The sequence below is a fragment of the Pholcus phalangioides genome, unplaced genomic scaffold (assembly GCF_987345545.1).
Source record: "Pholcus phalangioides strain wild (caught in Gottingen) unplaced genomic scaffold, Ppha-v1.0 ptg000030l_1, whole genome shotgun sequence".
NCBI classification, from domain to species: domain Eukaryota; kingdom Metazoa; phylum Arthropoda; class Arachnida; order Araneae; family Pholcidae; genus Pholcus; species Pholcus phalangioides.
In genome coordinates this window covers 7,906,328-7,929,217 of record NW_028301620.1, presented here as the reverse complement: position 1 = coordinate 7,929,217, position 22,890 = coordinate 7,906,328, and the positions used below count along the sequence as shown (strand labels likewise).

The 22,890-nt window shown below is 35.0% G+C and overlaps 1 protein-coding gene across 6 annotated transcripts in view; it reads left to right on the top strand.

The window, feature by feature from the left end:
* The window catches only part of LOC149067529 (uncharacterized), a 224,141-nt gene that overhangs the window by 120,205 nt on the left and 81,046 nt on the right, over positions 1 to 22,890 (top strand). The window lies entirely within an intron of this gene.

The following is a 22,890-nucleotide window of genomic DNA, read 5'->3' as shown; positions in this document are numbered from 1 at the left end:
TACATGTGATGAAAGCTACAGAAAAGTGCCACGCAGACCTACACCTACTTGATATGTATACACGTGTGAATGCGTACAGGGTGTTCAACCTATCCTGCTTTCGAGCCAATACAAATACTAACATTTTTTCTTGTTCACGATACAGGTGTTTTCTAGAAGACACACGAGCTTCAACACGCAAACTTGAAATCTGAATATACAGGGTGTCCCGTAAATTTATAAAAATGGAAGGAATCAGTGCACATGAATGGGCTACGTTCAAATATTAGGCGTTGGTTTCTCCTGTAGGTTTTCTTAAGTAGTCTTCTGCATTTCAGTTTATCACGTCGAGACAGTTTTTCTTTAAAAGAATTATAGGAAATTCATACGTAATGGGAACAATTAATATAAATCAAATTGTAACCTGTGGTGAATGTAGGACGTGTTTCAGGAAGGATTCTTGAAAACTGAAAATAAATATATTTCGAAATAGAGACAGATGGAAAAGATAAAACAGGTGGCATGTTCTGATAGTGCTATGGCGTCGATAGCCATCGCCATTCATATAATGCGGGAGAGTTCCAATTTCCTGTCCAATATAATAATAATCCCAGCGTCCGAAGTAAAATTACCATGTCTATAAAAACAAATTCTAAGTGCTACTTCATCTTTTTTCTCAACTTGATTCCTAACTTGCATTAATCAATCTGCCTGAATATATATTTTTTTTAATTCAAAAGTAAAGAGTTTTGAGGGTCACCCCCCCCCCCCTCTTTTTCCCATTGGTAGTCCGGTTTCAAAGAAAGATGCTTCTATTGAGTGATGATGATTACGCAGGTATAAATTAGTATTAAAACTAACATCATTGGTCAGGTTCACCCCCTTACGATCTTTCGAAGCATATGGGAGGAAGACGGTTTTTTCTGTGGGTGGGGGGGGGGGGTATCCCCCACAGAAAACACACGGGGGGTGTGTTTCTTGTACAAAAAAAGAAAGGAAAAGAAGAGAGGGAGCAAAGAAAGAGTCAGAAAAGACGTATTCCCAAGGAAGGGATGCGTAAAATTGATGAAAATAAAACCATAAAGTCAATTGTCTGCAGTTGGCAATACAATGGTCAAGGGATAGATTTCAGTATTAAAGGAGAGAGAGAAAAGAAGAAGAATACACAAAGGGGGGTATAACGCAATCTTTGAAGGGGGTCCTTTAAGTAAGTGGCCATAAAATTAAAGAGTGTTGATAATGGAAGCAAAAGAGGTATAGTTCATGTTTTGTACATATGAAAGGCTAAAGGCTCCTTTCCCTTTTCTCTTTATTATATTGGACAGGAAATTGGAACTCTCCCGCATCATATGAATGGCAATGGCTATCGAAGCCATAGCAATAGGCACGTTTGGAAATTGAGATGCACTAGTTTTCAAATTTAGTAGAAATTTCGATAATAGATGGCGCTGCAGTCGCCGTGCTTAAAAGTAGATGGCCAACCGATCAGATAACAGTGCAACAATGCCAGTGCGAAGTTTAAAACGAAGATTTAATTAGAAGTTCTTTTGATCCAAAAACTTAACCAGTCACACATAGACATTGCTGAGAATTTTTTCTCAAGTGATTGTCACTGATACAGACTGGCCTGTCTTCTCGTCAGATCTCGATTCACGTGACCTCTTTCTGTGGGGGCTGATTGAAGGATACTGTTTAAAGCTGGGGCTTTTAATCAGATGTTCACGATACCTTCGGAGGCCCTTGGAGAGATTTCGGGGTCAAGTTTGTGAGCTTTTGGAAAATAAAGCCAGTAACTCGTTGCTTTTGAATCAACTTTGTGTTTATGAATTAATTGATAAACCGAATAAGACCACCACAGCGGCGAAACGCCGCTGTGGTGGTCGAGTGGTTATAGTGCCGGACTCGTGATGCGAGGATCCGGGTTCGAACCCCACAGTGGTGGTCGGCTGAAGTTGGTTTTCTGTGGTTCCCAACTTCAAGGCGCAAATGCGAGCCGATCTCCCCGTTAAAAAGTCTCGCCACAGAGAGCAACAGTCCTACAACGGTAAATCATTCAACCATAACATTTCACTCATAGTTAGTAAAACTGGGGGCAGATGACAGTACTACACATAACAAGCATTACACAGAAACAAACTTTACGTCAGGTTGCACTACACGTACACGCACATTCCCGCATGTACCGATTCGTTGGGGGGGGGGTTCCGCGGGGGGGGGGTGCATGTGTGGTGTAGCAGTAGTAGGTAGGGGCTCGGGGATCCATGATGTTCTTAAGTCAGCCGCCTCGTTGGGCAGTTTGCCTGTTGTGGCGTTGTATTTGTATTTGTATAGCATTATTTTCATTGCCATTGGGGGGGTCCTTGGCATCTAGTTGTCACAAAGAGTCCAAAAAAAGGTTAAGAACTCCTGGTTTACACTAAGAATTCTGGAACTCTGCTTCAGCTGAGCAATTAATCTTTTTTACCACTACTAAACAGTACATTCACCTCGTAAATTTTCTTCTGGGGATGTCCCAAAAGGAAGGGATAAAATGTATATTCGAAACACCCCGTCTCTCTCTTTCTCTCTCCTTCTGTTTGTTATCAAAATTTGAATAAAAGCTGACGCTACCCATTGTTAGTTGATCTGACATGTGAGGTGGTGAGAAAACACGTTCACAACCCAAAGCCTGCCTTACGGAGATAGCTGGCTCGGCATTGTCGAAATAAGAGGGTTTTAATTAGGTGAAATGTCCCGTAATTGCCGAGATACATACAAAGCATCGAGTTAAGCGAGATATCTAGCCAATACTGCTGCAAGGATTAAATAGCCCAGACACATAGCCCTCCATCTTGGAACAAAAAATTGGCTTTGCCCCAGGTGCCTATATTACTGATCACGGCTCATTGCTTTCCACATTGGAGCTGCAAAAAAAAAACATTTTAGAGACAGTGATTGTGGCTATAGCAATAATACTGAGTCACAATACGCAGAGAGATGGTGGAAAAGCCAGCCTGGAGTGTTATGGAACCTTCGTTTTTTCGCTCTAACTGACGTCAAACCGTTAAAAAAATGAAAGATAGTAAGCAGCAATTAGCTACAGTGATAATACTGACTTCAAACTTATCTGAGCTCTATTCAGACCTCTGATAAATGAAACGACATAACACAAGTAGAGGCTCGTGAGTGGGATAGGCATTTCTCCTGGTCACCCTGTGCACATTTATTAATGTATATGTATTTTGTGTATCCCCTTCGCACGCCTTTCTCCCCCGTTCTGTGAAACATGCACGTATACGTCAACGTCTTATGTCAACCTTCCTTGTGAAAGTAAAACCTTTGCTTTACGTGTTGCTGTGTTTTTCGACCTTTGATGTTGCAATTGTTCTCTATCTTATCAAAAAAAAACCCTCTTCCTCAAATTTGATTGTTCCCTCCGTCTGGGTGTGTGCTGTCCTGTAATGCTCATTATGTGTACTCTTTTATATGTTTTCACAATGCCCTTCCTTTTTCTGTGTGCAATCGTTGTACCCGTTGTTGCATGTGCCTGTTCGTATTTGGCGCGAGTGTGCATGTCTCTTTCACTCTTTTTTATTTTACTTCTTTTAACTCATGGATTTTATGCAAAGGAAAAATGAAAATTGATACTGATGACATTTTCAGGGTGATTCAAAACTCATGGGAAAATCTTGAATGAGTGACAGAACACATCTAAACAAGCAATTTTCTTCTGAAAAAAGCTCTGGTTGTGCTTTTTATCGTCATTTCTAACTTTGCGTCGTGGATTGCATAAGGGATGGCTGGTTTCGCAGATTAGAGAAAGACGGCCATGCATTTCCCGTATGGTGCTACGGACGGGAATGCTCCATAGCCACATAACAAGAGCTGTCTCATGAGGTGCTGCACCCGGTGCCAGCTAACGTCACACGTGACATCATTTCCCTGCAGAACCGAGTGCGGCCGTTTTGCCTTGTTAATTACGGCAGTTCGCATAACCGCTGCACTGGACATTTCACTGAATTATTTGCAAAATTATCTTTCCCATTATTGTCATTAGTATTTGCGAATTTTATGGCTTGCTTCATTCAACCATTTAAACATTAACAATAAGGAATTTTGCATTTGCTTAGGAGGAAACTAAATCACTAAGAATATTTTTCTCGGATCTATTCAGTTGAATCACGTACGTTAGTTAACTTTTATTGGGTTAATTGAAAGCTAACTTGAGATAGATAATTTCAATTGTCTTTTGCAATTTCTAATAATTTTTAATTACCTTCTTGTTTTCATTTGAATTAGGAGTAGCTTTTTTAAAACATGTTTAATGTTTCCATTACTGAAACATAAAACATGAGAAGCAAATATAAGCGTTCTTAAATTTACTCGATCAAGCTTCTTACATATGAACACCCAAATTTTGCAAGTCTCTGGATCTTAGGAAAAGTTTGATAGAGATTCTATTCAATACTAAGGTTCTTTGCCTTCCGAGAATTGTTTTTGCACGTATCAATCACATAAGAACTCATACTTGTTTATCATTATTTACACAAGAATCACAAAAGTAATACCCACGCATACCAGTGACACTAAAACAACACCATGAACGAGAAATCACTCACTTAAAAACAGTAAGAAAAATAAACTACTTAAATTTAGAATAATCCTCATCAATGCAGTATGTTTTGTAAGCTGATTTCATCTGCGAAGAGAAAAAGTAGCAGGGCTGTGAAATCACACAGCAGTTCCATGGCAACACCTACTGAGCTATGGCGGCAAACGAAACATCAAAGAATTGAAACGGACTTTGATATATAGCCCTGGCAATGCTCTAGAAGCTCACAGACTGCATCTGGAGTGTTTTCTACAAGGCGCGTTTTTTGTAGATCGAAAAAGCCTTTGAGAGATTGCACCGATGTCTGCTTGGAACGGGCTCCTTTGTAGGCGGAATGGAGGATACAAGGCTTTCCGTGAATGTGAGAACACATCAAAAAGCTCATTTCGCTGAGACACCGATGTTTGTCTTATTATTTTTAAATTTTTATCAATTCATTAATTCTGAAATTATCTATTTCATTAATTCTGAAATTATCTCTTTCATTGATTCTGAAATTATCTCTTTCATTAATTCTGAAATTATCTCTTTCATTAATTCTGAAATTATCTCTTTCATTAATTCTGAAATTATCTCTTTCATTAATTCTGAAATTATCTCTTTCATTAATTCTGAAATTATCTCTTTCATTAATTCTGAAATTATCTCTTTCATTAATTCTGAAATTATCTCTTTCATTAATTCTGAAATTATCTCTTTCATTAATTCTGAAATTATCTCTTTCATTGATTCTGAATTTTTTTTTCCTATTTTCTCCTAATATTTCTGAAATTATCTCTTTCATTAATTCTGAAATTCTCTCTTTCATTGATTCCGAAATTTTTTTTCCTATGTTCTCCTAATATTTCTGAAATTACCTCTTCCGTTGATTCCGGAATTGTTTCTTCTGTTATTTCCAAAATTACTTCTTTCGTTTATTCTGAAACTTTTTCTCCCATTATTTCTGAAATTACCTCTTCCTTTGATTCTATTGTTGATTCTGGAATTGTTTTTCTGATTATTTCTGAAATGATCTCATACATTATTTCTCAAATTATCTCATACATTATTTCTCAAATTATCTCATACATTATTTCTCAAATTATCTCATACATTATTTCTCAAATTATCTCACACATTATTTCTCAAATTATCTCATACATTATTTCTCAAATTATCTCATACATTATTTCTCAAATTATCTCACACATTATTTCTCAAATTATCTCATACATTATTTCTCAAATTATCTCATACATTATTTCTCAAATTATCTCTTTCATCAATTCTGAAAATGTTTCCTTTTTTTACTAATTTATTAACTAATGATTTCATGAATTATGATGTTATTTCTTTTAGAAATTATTTCTTTCATTATTTCCGAAATGTTTCTTTCATCTATTTTGATAATATTTCCTCTATATCTTCGATTCTTCATCAATTCTGAAATTATTCTTTTTCTCAATTCTGAATTTGCTCTGAACATCAATTCTGAAATTATGCCTTTCAAAAATTGTGAATTTTAAACACCTCAAGAAGTCAGTTTTGCGCCAATGCAATCACTCAGCTTTTTTTTTTTTTTTTTTTTTTGATCTGGCACGAGTTTTGTCGGAAAATAACTCCTTGTAGACTCTTTGAGCAACCAGAGCATTCATTTCCTTACCGTACATATTTGAATGCATGTCCGCTTATTTTTCCCTTTCTTCAATCCAACAATAGAAATGCCAATGAACGCGTTTTCAATGACAGCGTTCTCTAGCGGTTCACCGCTTTCATTGCGATCATGACAAAAGTTACGTGTTTTTAGATTTGTTCTATCACTTCTCAAATATTTGCTCACGAGCATTGAATCACCCGGTATATGTATGTATTATGTTGATAGATCACGATATTGATTCGAGAACTCAATATTTCTCGCCGATTCTTTCTTTTACACAAAACTATTGCTGTAATACTACCTATTCCACACAAGGATGACGCCACTCTCCACTATCCATACCAAGGTTTCTAACAGTTGGATGATGTGCAAAAATGAATTTAGGAAAGAAAGAAAATTAAACTGTTTTTGCAGGTATCGAACCCACGTCCTCTCACTTGCCGGGTGAGTGCCATAGACCACTAGACTACGAAGGCAACGAATTTAAATCTTTAATTGGATATCGTATGTGCTAAACGGAACCGTGCATAGACGGACGAACCAAGCTCATGATTGCTGACACTGCCACCAGTTGGCGACCTAAATTCACCTTCGCGTCAGCCAGCTGTTAAAACTTTTGTATGGAAAGCGGAAAATGATGTCATTTTAAGATAAGTCGCCATCTGGTGGCAGTGTAAGCAATCACGTGCTTGGTCTGAGTACGGTCCCGTTCAGTGCACACGAGCCCCAAATAAGGATTGAAATTCGTTGCTTTTGTAGTCTAAGGGTCGAGGGTGCTTACAGGGGACGTCGATTCGATTTCCCGCTTGGGCAGTTGAATTTTCTTTCTTTCCTGAATTCATCTTCACATCCGCTTCAAATATCTTCTTCTACTACCCATAGTCTATAATACAGTCGAATCCCGTTTTAACGATTACCGTTAAAGCGAAAATCTCGTTTTAACGAACACTTGTCTAATCCTCCAGATAAGTTAACATAGGAATAAAATGCAAAAATCTGGGATTTCTTTATAACGAAATTTCGTTATAGCGAAGTGATTTCTCCGGTCTCTTGGAGTTCGTTATAAAGGGATTCGACTGTACTACCAATTCTATGCAATGAGTTACTGGGGAAGAGAATATACCCATTAATTTTCTAAATATTGCATACTAATTTACTTCTGTATAATCGCTAATATTAAAGGAAGTCGGTCACATGCTTGGCTTCTGGACGATCCCACCGCCGTAGAATAAATGGTGGCCTTCCCTACGCGGTCTGATGGTCTACAAAGCCTGACATGATATGCACCTCGGATACTTGGAGCAGTTAACATTTACTGAAAGTTATTTTTAAATTGCTCTCGAGATTATGAATACGTTGTCTTTGATGTGTGTGACAAGAGTGAAAAATATTATTCTAATACGAGCATATATATAAGGTGGATATTTATTCATATATTTTTTCATCTAGAATATAAATGAAGTCGGACCTTTACCTTATACACCACGCATTCAATGTCAGACATATTCTGACATTGATTCACAATTGGAACTTTTATGCTTAGAAGTGAAGTGACGGGATGTATTGTATAATTTGAAGTCTGCCATGGTTTCATTTCAAATGAGACACTATGGTTTATCCTTCACAACTGTGAAAATAAATAAGCACAATAGCTTTATGCATATTTATTGCATATGTGCTTTAATGCATAGGCAAAAGTTTTTAAATCAATTTCTATTTAAATTCTCACAGCTATATTTTGCATATGCAAAAGATGAACACTCACAATAATTTTTTTTTTAAACGCTGAAATTGAAAATGTCTATACTATTATTTTTAAATCTCCGGCGACACGGCCGTATGGCACTTCTAGGCGGGCCGCATCTGGCCCCGCCGGCCGTAGTTTGCCCATCGCTAACTCAAGTGATCCGCGGAACATTTACAGATCCCTTAAATGACCCGCGTTGCAGTGCCCCATCATTCAAGTGACCCGCTGTGCCAGCCGGGTGACAATGTCAAAAGTCTGTGTTACGCACAAAGAATTAGCGATTGTTCTTTCGCAATTCTGTTATGCATATTCGCCGGTAAGGGGGATAAATTTATCAAACTTACCAAGACGATTCAAACTAAGTATAATAACCGGTTACTATATATGACAACCGACTTATCACACATTTACCGTAACACATTCAGTACATAGACAGAGCGCAAATAAGATATGGGAACTGGTTCGTAAATAATTCCTAACAAATTGCATGAATTGTTTATTGGAAAGTATTCGGGGAATAATAATTTGATTTCAACGCAAAATACATATTAATATCCACAGCTATTTCAGAACAAGATAAGAAGTATTTTCGTTTAGGAATCAAATTATATTTTCTACTACGATTATCTGTCAAAATTTATGGTTATTAAATAAATAATTATGTGTTTTGTCTAGAAGAAAACATGATAAATGAATGTTATTTCTTTGATAAAAATGCTTCAAGATTGATGTTAGAAAGGTAATGTTTACGGGAGCATGAAATTGGATTCATATCGATCATCGCTAAATTAAATATTAACTGAATTAAGTCGAGAAAATAGCATCCATAAAAGCTTATGGATGCTATATTATCTATATCTATATATATATTTTTTTTGCTGATATTTTCATTTATAAAAGCTTTGATGAGCTTTAAAATTAAAATTTAAGCATCTTCGTTCATGGATATTTCGATCGTCCATCCATTGAAATTTTTTTATGGTTTGTCTGGAATATTTGAGAACTTTTTCAATTTTAAATTTTTTTTCTATTCGATTCATGTGAGATGTCAATCGCGCGAATCAATAATTACTACATTCAACTTTAATGTCTTGAACTATTTTTTTTCGTCCAACAACAAATTTGTATGATTTAAATAAATTTTGAAATGACCACTCACGTCACACGCGTTAGATGAAAACAAATGGTAGTTATATTCTCTTCTGTTTCGAAATAAAAGTTATTTCTTTTGGTGCCTTATGGGATTAAATTTCCAGGAAATTTTTCTTAACGGAAACGCCTGGATACAGGGTCCTGAGTTAAACAGTAAATCATTAAAAACTTTTATTAGTTCTGAAATTTTTTTATTTCATTATTTGTTTTGTCAATTCGCTAGTTGTGTGTGTTTCTTTCCTCAATTCTCAATTTTTTTTTCATCAAATCTCAAATTGTTTGTTTTAACCATTCTGAAGTTGTTTCTTCCACATCGCAAGTTTCTGCATTCTCTTCGATGATGGTAATCTAAGTATGACGGTATGATTTTACTTGAGCTCATATGGATATTACTAACATCAACTACAACGGATGAATAATTTTGCAAGTCTGCCTACAGACCACCTATTCCATCGTTGCGAATCATAGGTTGAGAAACGCTGCTCTACTACGCCCCCTCTTTTACAATATCTTTTGAAAGATTTCGAAATCGAGACAATGATTTTTTTTTTGGTTGTTTCGCTCAAAGTAAACTATTCAAATATATTTTTAAATTCCTCTTCAGTATCTGTTCTTTCGAGGACGTTTAATAACACCGATATTCTGCGCTATCTAGCCTCCGAAAGTGTTAATGGAGTTGGGGTGGAGCTACCTTTTATGTAGTGCAGGTAAGTATTGTGCAACAAACTAGTTTACAGGGTGAAACAAATGAATTTTGTGTTAATCAAAACTAATTAATTAGAATTTTTTACTGCGAATAAATATTTACAAATGCATTTTACAGTGATACAATCAACATCAATTAAATGGAACTGCCAACAATAGTAAAAATTTGCCGGAGACTGATATAATGTCACCTCTCGAAAAAACTATAACCGCTCTAAAACAATATTTTTTGTTGTTCCGCAGAGTATCGTTATATTGAAGTTTCACTGTGTGGGGGTTTTTTTTATCAATATTTTAAAACTTTCTTTTTTTAATGCATCGGAAAACTTCTCGGACACCCTGTATCGAAAAACCATTGCAAACTTAATTAACGTCTTCTAGTCTCTGAAAATCCATTTCTTGAAGGAAATTCGATGAGAGGCTCAAAATTTTTATGGGAATTGGTTCGTTAAGTGCGACCCCATTTGTATCGGGTTGCACGGTTTGACTGCAGCTAGTTAACAAGACATATTAAGGAGCCAAGGGAAATCAGTGATATAACGAACGCGTTTGTCTTCGTAATTATTTTGGCCACAGGCCAGGATCCTCTAGGACTTTACACATTAGCTTTATTTTTTTCATCTCTTTCCTAATTTTCTGGAAAAAGGAGTGGTTGTTGCACTCCTTTGAGGGAAAAAAATTATCAGTGCTAATTTGCACGATGAGATGGAAGAAGAAATGTGGCACGAAAATTCTGCAACCAATTTTCTACGCGATGTTTGAGAGAATCGCCGAACCAATCACAAATCGAAGATTGATTGTTCATGATTAACTTGGCCACAATACTGATGATGGCTGCGGAAATGGACTCTCCCGCTGACTTTGGATATGTTACGGTACATGTGATTAATGCAGTTATTATGCATAATAACCGGTTATGATGCATGCTTACCAAGCATTTCGGCAAGTTTGATAAATCGCCCTAAATTTATCACTTCTACCGGCGATTATGCATAGTACCCAATCGTCGTTGGTATTGTATATATGATGAATTTCCCTAAATTAATCACTTTTACCAGTGATTATGCATAGTACCAAAGCGCCGTTAGTAAATTTAATAAGTACTAAAAAAAAATTATCACTTGCAATATTGCCAATGATGTGGGAAAAAGAGATGAGTGACTCGCGAACGTCTTAAACATTTTAATCCATAATTAAATACGACATCACAAGTATTAAGGAAAAGAAACATACACGGAGAAAATTGAGAACTAACTATACATGTCGACAATCCAGAGCGAACTGACTGGCGACGCCTCAGCCTCGTGGCTGTAACAAGAAGAAACTACTCGTTCGATTATACAGGCTAAATTGGTTCATTGGCCCAAAACATGCTTTTTACAAAAATTATAATAATAATCCCCACATCTTTTACCGGGATTATGCGTAATACCCAAGCGTAGTGTCGTTGGTAAACATGATTGATCGTACTACAGTAAAACTCCTCTTAACGGTCACCCCTCTTTTACGGACAAATAATAATTTCCGCTTGTATAATAAAAGTATGCCTTTCATAATTAACGGTCACTCTTCTTTACGGACGAATGTTTTTGTCCCACATGTGCTCGCAAAGAGAGGCTTTGTTGTAGTATATAATGTACTATACATGATAATTCATACATGTATTGTATCATTATATCGAGGTACGATCGTAAAATTTGTTATTATTATATCGGGGTACAATCGTAAAATTTGTTATTATTATATCGGGATACAATCGTAAAATTTGTTATTAGTATATCGGAGTACGATCGCAAAATTTGTTATCATTATATCGGGGTACGATCGTAAAATTTGTTATTATTATATCGGAGTACGATCGTAAAATTTGTTATTATATCGGGATACGATCGTAAAATTTGTTATTATATCGGGGTACGATCGTAAAATTTGTTATTATATCGGGGTACGATCGTAAAATGTGTTATTATGATATCGGGATCCGACTATATTCATCACACATACTGTACTCTCATTTGGAATTTTTTTAATATTTATCAAATTCAGCAATTACACTAGGGTATTGCGCGTAATCACAGATTTATTTATAAAGGTGATAAATTTCCATTATTAATAAAATGTACCAACGACACTTGATTATTACGCGTAATCTCCAGTAAAAACGATATGTTTTAGTACTTATCTAATTTACCTATGACGCTTGGGTATTTGCATATTCACCGGTAAAAGTGCTACATTTATCAAGCTTACCAAGACGATTGGTAAGTATGCATAATAACCGGTATTATGTATAACAACCGATTTATCACATTTACTGTAGCATATACATGTTCATTCATGCATGGGACATCGCGGTTTTAACTCATATGGATTCTGAATTTATGAGTGTTTACCTAACAGAGTTGACGAATTTTCGCCATAGGTAGAAAAATCCACGATAAAAATCATTCTGGCAAAAATAGGTTTTTGCCAATTTTTGCCAAGTTCCAAAAATTGATTTTTCCCTAATTTATGAATGTGAAGCATTCTTGTGTATTTGATTATTTTTCTAAATGCAAATACGATAGTTTCAAGCAAAAACTTTAGTATAAGAATTAGTAAATTTTGGAGTTTCTGCCATTGCTGGAAAAAACTGCAGTAAAAAAACGTCCTGACAATAATGGGTTTTTTTGCCAAGTATCAGGAATTGATACTTCCCACATTCATTTATATCGCATCATTTCGAAAAAATTCAACACAAAATTGTGTGAAACACACATGCGCTCGAGTTTAAGAATCGTATCAACATGATATATATTATGCTTAATAATTTTATGAACCAAAGAATGAGCATTTTTTTACGAAAGTGTTTAAAATATCTGATACCCTATCATTCACGCAATTATAATTGTGTTTGCTAAGAAAGTAGAAAATTTCGTCCAAAGTAAACCAATTTTTTCTAAAACAGACAATCAAGTAAAGTGAAACCTTACTACAACGATACTCGATACAAAAATAAATCCGCCAACAACAATGTTCTTTCTTGATCCACAGAGCATCATTATATCAAGATTTCACTGTATCAGGGTTGGCAAGTTGTGCTGTAGGTGGGAAAAACCCACGATAAAAACTATCCGATAAAAAATATTCTTTCCCATCTATGCATATTCAGTGAGGCATTGTTATGCATGTAATTTTTCTATTTTTTTATGCAAATGACAATTTTGAACCAAAATTTTGGTTTAATAATCAATTTATCCTCTAGGGGTCATTCAAGTATTACGTCAGCATCGAGGGGGAGGGGGGTTTCGGATTTGCTGACTTTTGATGACAAGGGGGGGAGGGGGGTTTGAAGGTTGCTTACGTCATCAACCACCCCTTTTTGAAGTTGTGAAATATTCTAAGCTGCTGACGAAATTTTCCTGTCAAGGGGGAGGTGGTGAAAAATGGCTGAAAATCTGCTTATACGTAATACTTGAATGGTCCCCTAGTACTTTACGTGTTAGCTTTTTCTTTTCATCTCTTTCCGAATTTTCTAGAAAAATGAGTGGTTGTTGCGCTTCTAGAGAAAATATCAGTGCACGGAAGAAGAAACATTTCGTGAAAATTCTGCAACTAACTTTATACGCGATCTCTTTGAGAGAATCGCCGAACTAATCGTAAATCGAAGACTTCTTGATTAACTTGGCCAGAATACTGATGATGCTGAGGAAACAGACTTTCGCTCTGTTTATATATTCATTTATGCATGAGTCATGATTTCAATGCATATGGATTGTCAATTTGTGAATAATTACATAAGAGATGTTTCTCATTATATATTCATAATGCCTGTTGAGTTTCGTCTCTATTGATACTAATCGACTTGTTCAATCTTTATTTGGGGCTCGTGTGCACTGAACGGGACCGTGCATAGACAGTCGGACCAAACTCAGGCCCAGCTCGTTATTGCTTACACTGCCACCATATATGGCGATTGATCCAAAGATGACGTCATTCTCCGCTTTCCATTCGAAGGTTTTAACAGCTGGCTGACGCGAAGGTGAATTTAGGTCGCCATCTGGTGGCAGTGTCAGCAATCATGAGCTTGGTCCGACCGTCTATGCACGGTTCCGTTTAGTACACACGATATCGAAAAAACGATTTAAATTCGTTGTCTTCGTAGTCCAGTGGTCTATGGCGCTCACCTGGCAAGTGAGAGGACGTGGGTTCGATATCTGCAAAAACAGTTTAATTTTCTTTCTTTCCTAAATTCATCTTTGCACATCATCCAGCTGTTAGAAACCTTCGTATGGATAGTGTCTGAAGGGAAATCGATAAAGTAGAACCTCTCGATAACGGACACCCATGGGAACAAAAATTCTGTCTGCTTACGGAGAGTGTTCGCTAATGGGGAGAGGTACGATATTCAGTGGAACGTCGTTTACACGACTTTCACATATACGCGTTTGTTTTCGGTCGCAATTGGTCCCTATCTGTAAAAGTGATACACCAGTGCTTATGCATAATCACGAATCGTCTCTATAAAGAAAGTTAGATTAACGTTCACAACATTTATAACTTATAATGCGTAATTCAAAAATAAAGTTGCAAATGTTGATGAATATGGAAAAAAATTGTGACCTTTCTTCTCTTCATTATACTAATTATTTTTCCCGTTACATATGATACGTGCAGTAAACATATATTTAGCAATAAAAATTAAATTAAAATACATAATTAATAATTCATATAATTAATAATTCATATAATTAATAATTCATAACAACATTATCAGTCTTGTAATTTTGGCTTTCTCCACACATATCACCATGCGCAAACAAAACCCCAACATTACCATTCGAATTCACCTTTGTGAATTCGAATGGTGATTGATAAATCAATGATGATATGATAAATCATCATTGATGATTTATCATATTTACCTAAAATGAGATTGAGATCTTCGCGTTGAATATAAATACGTAATCTTCATCGATTACGAATACACAATCTTCGTTAATATAAATTCTTGGCTTATGACCCAAAATTATTAAATTAAAGATTGAGGAAAAAAATTAGAGTTTGCCTGATATTACTGTCTACACTATCGAGAATGTCCACTAATGGCCTATTCCACGGACGAAATCAGAAAAGTGTCCGTTAACGGAGAGTGTCAGTTAAGAGAGGTTCCGCTGTACTTTGCATTTGAAGATTCGTTGTAAAAGCTTATCAGGATGGTTCTGGTTGAAAAACAGTGAAACCTCGATATAACGATATTCTACAGAACAAGAAAGAATATCGTTGTAGAGGGATTATCGTTATATCGAGAGGCAACATTATCATCACGTACCATCAAATTCATGCTGCTGTTGGCATCTTTCCTAAATCGGCGTTGTTAGTACTACAAAAATTAAATGCGCTTTTGAGTATTTAATGACAAAAACTTTAATTTATTAGTTGATACAAAAAATTCAGTTAGATTTATTGCCCATGTAAAACGGTTTATTGCGATACATTCTCATGTATCACACAAAAAGTAGCAATACCGTAAACTTCATCAACACTTTCGGTGAGTAGTGGTACCGGATACCGGTATTATTAGACTCCCTCGGAAGAACACAAAAATGGCGAGTTTAAAGATATACCGAACGATATTTCGAGCGAAATGTAAAAAAATTCGTTCTAGCGGTTTTCAAAATATCCTCAAAAAACATCGTTATAGACGCGTTCATCGTAGTAATGGGTATCGTTGTGGCGAGAAGAGTTTGAAATTAGACTATGAGGCGTTTCCAGACAAGATTTGAAAAAATATCGTTATACCGAGTATCGTTTTTTGTAATGAGTTTTCATTGTATTGCCTTTCAGAGCCGCCCTCTGAAAAGGCACTAGTGGGCGAAACAGCACCAAACGCTCGTTTTCAGTTTAGAAGAATTTGAGATTTCTTGCCAAAAAAAAGCCACATACAAAGAGGACTGATTACAGTTTTCTATGCTGCAGCGTTATCTGTTGCAAAAATGTGCAACTAATTTTGAAATTCTGTCTGATTGAAAACTTACTGTTTTTCCAAGCACAATCCAGCTAACGGTGCATTTCTATTGCTTTCTCATTTTATCTTTGGACTCGTGAGTTTTGGGACACCCTGTTCATGACCATATTAATTTAAAAATAAATTACAGTACTAAATTATATAAATTAACAAATTACCTTTGTATATCAGTTCGGTAGTAAATAATAAAGATTTAATCCTTAGCTCAAGTCGATGGACATGTTCTCAGACTTGGTCAATGACTTTCTTGATAAGCATGGCATACCAGCGTTTCTCAACTTTTCTGAATCCAAGGATCAGTCGAATGTCTGAAACAATTCGACGGGCCTCAAACTCACATGATAATGTCGGAAAGGTCATATTTTTGGAATGCTCTATTTTATACAGTTGTCCCTTTTTTTTCAACGAATCATAATTGTAACACTTCGTGAATGAAGATCATTTTAATAAGCTTATAAATCATATTTTGGCTATACATTTCAATTCACAGCGATTTTCAGTAGCCTTTATTCCCTAACCATTCGTAGTTTTTTTTATCAAAGTTTAGCAAAAATTGTCGGTTCTGCCGATTATTGTTGACTGTTTTGGTGGCAATTAATGATGTGCCGTATTTTGACGTATTCAAGATAATTGCTGTATTTTACTTAATAAAATATAGTCGTCAAGACGAATTTTTCGAGAGATGCATCTTTGTTTACTGCAATTTTTGCAATAATTAGCAAATTTGTTGTAAGTTGGGTTTTTTTTATCTGCCATTAGTGATATTCCGTATAAGGGTGGTAAATTCCTCGAAGAAATATGGTGACGCCAAGTAGGAAACTAATTTTACTTGAACCCATAAGAAAATATTACAGGTAAACATTACAACAATTTTACAAGTAAATTGTCAAGTCTGCATGCGGACCACATCTATCATCGTCGAGGACCACCTATGGTCAGTAGACCATATGTTGAGAGACGCTGTGGTAAACGCTACAAAAATATTTCTAAAAAACATCAAATACAAATAAAATACAAAAATGCAGAGAAGACGATAGAGCAGCGTTCCTCAACGTTTCTGGACCCAAGAGCCATTAAAATGTCTGAAACAATTCGACGGACCACTTGTGTCCGTATAACGGGACATTTTTTTTTATTTGTTTTGAGAATTTGTTTTACACATTTATCACATTTCTTCAACTATGCTTATTTGAATTTATGGTGTTTACTAAAATCTTAAATAAACAGCGTTTTCATAACTTATTATGAAAATTATGGTTATGTATACAAATATTCATCTCACGTATTTGAGAATCAAACGTTTTATCCTCAAATTTTCAGCAATTTTAACCACAATTGTGTATTTTGCTGACTTAATGCAACGCTTTTAATGACAATTGATGACGTCCTGTATTTTACCGTATTTAAGATCCCAGTACCTCTTATTTTACTCAATGAAATTCCCGTCATTTGAATGTTTTATTCTTCAAATACATTTTTGTTTACTGCGGTTTGTTTCAGTTGTTTATTCCCCTCCCCCCTCTTAGCAGTAACTAGCAAATTTGTCGTAAATACATTTTTTTAGCAAAAAAAAATTACATATCACTAAAATTATTGATAATCTCATACTTTGGATTTCAATTTCCTTCATTTTTCTTGATGAGATATAATAAACCTAAGTATGAATATAGAATTTTTATTTGAAGCCATATGGATATATTACTAATACCAGTCACAACAGGTGTGAATAATTTTTCAGTCAGTTAGAATTAAATTATCAAGTCTGCCTGCGGACCAGCTATGCCACGTTCGCGGACCACCGCGGACAATAGAGTCGAGAATCGCTGGGATAGAGTATATACGTAGAAGAAAAACTATAGGCTTCGATTTCTTTTACAGTTTTCAGCATTTCTTCTATATGGTTATGCGCCGTTTTACTCCATTTCATAACTGGAACTTGAAACTTCATAAGGGATACAAAAATATTATTTTATATATGTTTTTTACTATTTGGAATACAGCCAATTTTTTTGTTAGTGGAGGGCTAAGATGAATGTCAAATGCAAAAATTCCGTTATGGACATCAGAATATATATATATATATATATATATATATATATATATATATATATATATATATATATATATATATATATATATAATTTTTTTATGCTATTTCTTTGAATTCTTTTTCTTCCGGTTACAAATGAAAGCTGCTTGTCTGAATTCCATATTCCATTTGCTTCCTTTGTATATACGCAAAAGCAGTATTTTTTTGCTTACAATTTTTTGTAAGTCCTCTTTGTTTTTATTTTCCGCTTATTCCAAGACATCTATCACATAGAACATTGATTCTTCTATACTCAAGAACTTGGTTCAGATATTCCACCAAAATATATATATATATTTATCCATATAATAATATGATAAAAAAATTTTGTTTTTTCTTACCATATGATGCATGAATAAAATTATAATAAACCAAATCACAAACCGAGACATGTGCTACTTTGGTTTCACAAAAAAAGAAGGATCCAAACCATGAGATGAATGCATGAAAATTTCCCTATTCAATTGAAAATAAAATTTTTAAAGCAACAGCCATCAAAGGAATCTTCCTTTACATTTTATTTTATTTTTTTGATATTTCAGCCAATACCCATAATAATATCGGATGTGCACACCGGAAACGCACGAGAACATTTTCCGTAGAAAAATATGCAAACGGAATTTATTTTCAGCATTTTTTTCTTTTTTTTTGAATAGCTGGAGAACATTTTTTGAGAAGCCATTACTCTCTTGAAAAACGATACATGAAGAGAGAAACTACAAATGTATTTTGAAAATGGTTCAGACATAGGGTTATTTTGATATGAGAATGGAGATAAATGGAAAAGCTATGCAATTATTCAGGCATTGAATATCATTAATATTTGATTGATATTTTCTTTAGGGAATGGGAGGGTCCTCATACCCTTTAACATGGCCAGAAAGGCTAAAAAGCTATGCTCTTGTGTATACATGCTCAACCCATGGTCCGAGGGTCGAATGTGGCTCTCGGATTGATATGATGTGGCCCGTGACCTCAAACTTAATTTTGGAAAAATGAACTAAGCAGCTTATAACTAGATTTCTTAAGCAACTCGACTTGCGGCACATTTTCAGACCATTTAAGTGAACCGCGCACATTCCCAGACCACTTAAGTGAGCCGGAGCATATTTGCAGATCATTCAAATGACCCACGGCACATTCCTAGACCACTTGAGTGCTCCGCTGCTCACATTTAAAAATAAATTAAGTGACCTACCGCATTGTTCTAGATCACTTAAGTGGCTCGCGCCACATTCTTGCCTCACTTAAGTGACCCACGACACATTTACACATCGCGCAATCAACTTACGGCACATAACCACACCACTTAAGTGACTCGCAACACATTCCCAGACGACTTAAGAATCGCAAAACATTCCTAGACCACTTGCGTCTCCCACGGCACATTCCCAGATCATTCGAGTTGCCCGCGTCACATTTAAAGAATCCCTTATGTGTAGTCCACGACACGTTTTCAAACCAATGAAGTGACCGGCACTCTTCAAAGGATTGGGAACTTTTTCGTAGTGGAAATATTATTCAAAGTATTATTTATTCATGGATTTGTTTGAAATTTGGTACACATGTTTTTAATTGTATATGATAAGCCAGTATAATGTTGTTTGACAGATCTCCGATACTATATAATTTTTTTTTTCTAGCAAATTTTCACTCATTAAGCAAAAGAATGCGTTATTAGCACCTTACACGCGTGATAAAATAGCGTGACATCACTGTAATTGAATAGAAACTGATTTAAAATAAAGGGAATAATAATGTTCATGAATGAGACACAATATCAGCTCAAAGTGTTGAGAATACGTTTTTTTTCTTAAGGGGTCTGTCTCATACATTTTAACATGGTGGAAAACTATGCTCTAATAGAAATATCATTAAAAATACTATTTAACCATTGATTTATTTCAAATTTTTTATGCATGCTCTTGACTGTATGTGCTATCCTATGTTGGTATAAAGTTTCAAATATCTTTGACACATAAGTTTTTAGCAAATTTTCAAAAAAATTCATTAAAAACAGCTTGCTTGTGATGAAATAACATAATAATGATATTAATGTAATTTTTTGAATAAAAATTGATTCAAAATATATATATATATATATATATATAAGAAACTGTTTAGTTCATGAAATTAAGCAAAAGTTTGAGATTTCATTGACTCAGTCTCATTTCAATTAAATTTCAAATTTTTAAATTTTTGAAACTTAAAATTTGATTTAAAATAATATTTAGCCAATGAAATCTCAATCCTTTGCTTCATTTCATAAACTGAATAATTTCCTTTATTTCGAATCAATTTTTATTCAACTACATTGATGTCAATATTTTATCATGTGCGCAAGCTGTATTTAATGTCTTTTTTTTTTTAAATTTATAAAAAATTGAGTATCCAAGATATTTGAAACTTTTTATCAGCATAGGATAGCACGTACATTCAAAAATACGTGTTAAAAAACTGAAATAAATTAATGATTAAATAGTATTTTTAATGATATCTCTATTAGAGCATAGTTTTCTATGTTAAAAGGTATAAAACCCCTTATATGTTTGAAAATTAAAAAAAAAAATTAAGGTGTTTAAAACATTCTATCAGAAAGTACTGCATCTAAAATCGATAATATGTGTAAAAAATTTGAAATAAATCAATGGTTTAAACAATATTTTTAAGGTTATCTCTATTAGATCAGTGTTTTTCCAACCGCGGACCGGCACCGGTTCATTAGAACTTCCTGCCGATCCGGAAAAAAGTTTCGTCCAATCTATGTAGCCACCATATAATTCCAGATTAAACAATAAAATACTGCCTTTCTGTTTTTTTGCGATCAGTCGGTCTGCAAATTTTTTTACGACTATCTATTTATCTATCTTTAAACGGTCCGCAAATTTTTCTTTCTTAATTTATTCATTTTTTTACAATTTGCGAACTCTTTTCCATAATTATTTTATGTTGGTCCGAAGGCAAATCATTTTCAGTATGTACAATTTGAATTTGGTTCGTAATTTTTTTTTTTTTTTTTTTTTGCTCTTTTTATTCATCTTTTCGCGGTCCGCAAATCATTACACATATTTATTTTTTGCCTTCCGTAAATTATTTCTCCCATTTCCGCCAGTCCACGAAATTGTTTAGCCATATTCGCCGGTCTACAGATGTAAATAAATGTTAAAGAACAGTGCACTATATAATGTAGTAGTTTCCAACATGATTCCCTTGCGATCTTGGATATTCTAAGTGGGGCCATGGTGAAAATCAGATGAAAGGCGAGCCGCGACAATTGGTGAATGGGGACACAGAGAATTGTGAAGGAATAAAGATTTCAAGTGACATACATCATGAAAAAATTGACTAATTTCAGAATACAGCAGAGCTGTCCATGTAACCAGGGCCATCTTGATCCATGTCCGCGTGTGGGAATGCCCCGGGGCCTCATGTCCATAAGGAACCTACCTACATGATCATATCTTGTACTATGATTTTCGAATGTAAGTGTGTTAAATATCTGTAAGCCGATACTTCCAGCTAAGTATGGTGCCCCAAAAAATCACATTGGTGGGTGCTCATGATGGTCAGCACTCCCAGTCTCCAGCAAGAAGGAAGCTCACTAAACTTTAGAACAAGGTAGACTAAGAATAACAATGATCTACGAATAATAAGAATACTATGTCTACAGCGGGCACCGATGGTAATGTGTGGGGAGAGGTGATTTATTATGTAGGTTCGCTGGATCGTTCCGTATTTTACACAGACCTACTTTTCCCCCATATAACTCAGTTCATCCCCTCCCTCCTTCTGCATCTGTGCCTCGCCCAGGGTTCCAGTGATTGATCTCATAAAAAACATTTTGTGCAATAAATTTAATTTTGACTGAATTCATTTCAATAAAGATGAAATGCTGTCGCTTCTGGACGAGGGTAGGGGCCATGGATACCACAAGAGACCACGAGAAGAAAATATGGTCCAAAGGGGGGAAGGCATGGGCTAAAAAAGGTTGAAAACCCCTACACTGAAGAATAGTTTTCGACTACTTTTTTGACCATGCCAGCAGGTATGAGACCCCCCACCCCTAATGGTTTGAAAATAATTCGGAAAGAAAATCGAACAAAAGGTAAATATCGGAAATTTGAGAGGAAAATAAATCTTTATTTCATGAAGTGGTAGAAAATCTTGTAACTAATGTATAATTCACAACGAGAGGAAAAAGACCTTTATTTCACTTATTTATTTTTTGTCAAAATATTTCACCAAAACAAAAAAGTCGTCTACAGAGAGTTTTGATAGTTATTTCTCTTTTCTCACGTCACCTTTCTTCTCAATTTTATTCAATTCTTTGTCAAGGTATCAAAGAAAAAATGGGACATTCTTTTTTTTTTGTTCCATTTCTTTCTTTAACATTATTTCTATTTTTCGTAAAATGTATATAATCATATGGATGGTTAAACGATAGTTTTTCTTTTCCCGATTCCAAGCAAACAACTATTGTATTTCCATCCCGTATTCAATTGATGTTATTGTGTTTTTCTCTCCGAGCACGCGAAGATATTCAAACCGCATTCATATCTGGAAGTTTCATTTCTTTTACTATAGTGATAAAGCTGCTTCTTTTTTCGATAAATCTAAGATTAAAGGGTGTTTCGGAGTCACACCTAGATATTGAATAGCTATAGATATGATGAAATTACATCGAGTTGAAGACATCTGTGTGAAGATATGGAAAAGCTGTCAGCAACATTTTATCTCCAGAGATTTCCAACATCGATCTACGATGTCGAATTCGCAGAATAAGATTTTTTGAGTGCTATTATCATTTGAAGATCTCGCTAAATATTTCAAAATATATATATATACAACATACGAATATAAAACTCGCGGCTATGGTAGGTTTAATGCAGTGTCTCTCAATCTTTCTGAAAACAGAGACCAGTAAAATGTCTGAAACAATTTGATGGACTACTTTTGCCCCGTTTTATGGGCATTATTACATTTT